Below are 3,396 nucleotides of genomic sequence, written 5' to 3'. Positions count from 1 at the left end.
TACTCTGACAAAATCACAGCGAAAAATCCTTAAACCAAATACCCGTTTTGCGCGGTCCATATCTCCGCGAAAACACAACGCACAGCCGGGAACCTCATATCTAATTGTAGTCCAAGTCCACTTCTACAAACCTATCCGAGTGGATCCTGGATGCGAGGTCCACAGCCGAGGCACCACGCGGTCAAAGTAGGTCGCAGGGGCCCTATTACGCGCGCCATATCTACCCGGAAATGGAACGCACAGCGGGGATTCTTATTTTGAATACACGGTCGCGACGTCCTCTAACTACCCATATAAGCAGAATAATAAACGGGTATCCACAGCCGAGGCAGCACGTATTTGAAAACCGCCGACCGATCTTCATACTCTGACAAAATCACAGCGATAGCGCCAATACTCTGTTTCCTTAAACCAAATCGCCGTCTTGCGCGGTCCATATCCCCGCGAATACACAACGCACAGCCGGGACACCTATGCCGACCTGTAGCCACCGTCAACCTCTAAAGACATGTGGAGGGTGATCCACAATCGGACACTCACAGCCGAGGCACGACGCGGTCAAAGTAGGTCGCAGGGACCATATTACGCGCGCCATATCTACCCGGAAATAGAACGCACAGCGGGGATACTCATGCCCAGTTGTCAAGCTGGAAGTCCTCTAACCACCCATATAAGATGAATAATAAACGGATACACACAGCCGATGCAGCGCGTGTTTGAAAACCGCCGATCGATCTTCATACTCTGACAAAATCACAGCGAAAAATCCTTAAACCAAATACCCGTTTTGCGCGGTCCATATCTCCGCGAAAACACAACGCACAGCCGGGAACCTCATATCTAATTGTAGTCCAAGTCCACTTCTACAAACCTATCCGAGTGGATCCTGGATGCGAGGTCCACAGCCGAGGCACCACGCGGTCAAAGTAGGTCGCAGGGGCCCTATTACGCGCGCCATATCTACCCGGAAATGGAACGCACAGCGGGGATTCTTATTTTGAATACACGGTCGCGACGTCCTCTAACTACCCATATAAGCAGAATAATAAACGGGTATCCACAGCCGAGGCAGCACGTATTTGAAAACCGCCGACCGATCTTCATACTCTGACAAAATCACAGCGATAGCGCCAATACTCTGTTTCCTTAAACCAAATCGCCGTCTTGCGCGGTCCATATCCCCGCGAATACACAACGCACAGCCGGGACACCTATGCCGACCTGTAGCCACCGTCAACCTCTAAAGACATGTGGAGGGTGATCCACAATCGGACACTCACAGCCGAGGCACGACGCGGTCAAAGTAGGTCGCAGGGACCATATTACGCGCGCCATATCTACCCGGAAATAGAACGCACAGCGGGGATACTCATGCCCAGTTGTCAAGCTGGAAGTCCTCTAACCACCCATATAAGATGAATAATAAACGGATACACACAGCCGATGCAGCGCGTGTTTGAAAACCGCCGATCGATCTTCATACTCTGACAAAATCACAGCGAAAAATCCTTAAACCAAATACCCGTTTTGCGCGGTCCATATCTCCGCGAAAACACAACGCACAGCCGGGAACCTCATATCTAATTGTAGTCCAAGTCCACTTCTACAAACCTATCCGAGTGGATCCTGGATGCGAGGTCCACAGCCGAGGCACCACGCGGTCAAAGTAGGTCGCAGGGGCCCTATTACGCGCGCCATATCTACCCGGAAATGGAACGCACAGCGGGGATTCTTATTTTGAATACACGGTCGCGACGTCCTCTAACTACCCATATAAGCAGAATAATAAACGGGTATCCACAGCCGAGGCAGCACGTATTTGAAAACCGCCGACCGATCTTCATACTCTGACAAAATCACAGCGATAGCGCCAATACTCTGTTTCCTTAAACCAAATCGCCGTCTTGCGCGGTCCATATCCCCGCGAATACACAACGCACAGCCGGGACACCTATGCCGACCTGTAGCCACCGTCAACCTCTAAAGACATGTGGAGGGTGATCCACAATCGGACACTCACAGCCGAGGCACGACGCGGTCAAAGTAGGTCGCAGGGACCATATTACGCGCGCCATATCTACCCGGAAATAGAACGCACAGCGGGGATACTCATGCCCAGTTGTCAAGCTGGAAGTCCTCTAACCACCCATCTAGACACTCCTATAAACGGATACACACAGCCGATACAGCGCGTATTTGAAAACCGCCGACCGATCTTCATACTCTGACAAAATCACAGCGAAAGACTTAAACGAAATACCCGTTTTGCGAGGTCCATATCCCCGCGAATACACAACGCACAGCCGGGACACTTATACCCAGTTGTAGTCCACGTCCCCCTCTACAAAACTATCGGAGTGGATCCTGGATGCGAGGTCCACAGCCGAGGCACGGTGTAGTCAAAGTAGGTCGCAGGGACCATATTACGCGCGCCATATCTACCCGGAAATAGAACGCACAGCGGGGATTCCTATACTGAATACACGGCCCCGACGTCCTCTAACCAACTATGTAAGCTGAATAATAAACGGATAACCACAGCCGAGGCAGCGCGTGTTTGAAAACAGCCGACCGATCTTCATACTCTGACAAAATCACAGCGAAAGACTTAAACGAAATACCCGTTTTGCGAGGTCCATATCCCCGCGAATACACAACGCACAGCCGGGACACTTATATCTAACTGTAGTCCAAGTCCCCCTCTACAAATCTATCCGAGTGGATCATGGATGCGAGGTCCACAACCGAGGCACGATGTAGTCAAAGTAGGTCGCAGGGGCCATATTGCGCGGTCCATATCTACCCGGAAATGGAACGCACAGCGGGGATTCTTATACCGAATCCACGGTCCCGACGTCCTCTAACCACCCATATAAGCATAATAATAAACGGATACCCACAGCCGAGGCAGCACGTATTTGAAAAGCGCCGGCCGATCTTCATACTCTGACAAAAAGCGCCGGGCGATCTTCATACTCTGACAAAATCACAGCCGTTTTTATATCGTTTTGCGAGATGGATATCTCCGCGAATACACAACGCACAGCCGGGATACTCATACCTAATTGTATAATACGTCTACCTCTACAAACCTATCCGAGTGGATCCTGGATGCGAGATCCAGAACCAGGATCCATATCGCGCGGGTAAACGGCGGGAGTAACGAGGACTCTCTTAAGGTAGGGGACGTTACTGGGCTGCGCTGCGAAAGACGAGCGCCAAAACTCTGTTTCCTTAAACGGAAGCGCCGTTTTGCGAGGTGGATATCTCCGCGAAAACACCACGCACAGCCGGGACACTTATACCCAATCGTAGACCACGTCCACCTCTACAAACCTATCCGAGTGGATCCTGGATCCGAGACCCACAGCCGAGGCACCACGCGGTCAAAGTAGG

The sequence above is a fragment of the Anarhichas minor genome, unplaced genomic scaffold, assembly GCF_050575085.1.
Source record: "Anarhichas minor isolate MPS153535 unplaced genomic scaffold, ASM5057508v1 ptg000223l, whole genome shotgun sequence".
Taxonomy (NCBI): Eukaryota; Metazoa; Chordata; class Actinopteri; order Perciformes; family Anarhichadidae; genus Anarhichas; species Anarhichas minor.
This window is presented reverse-complemented; position numbering follows the sequence as displayed.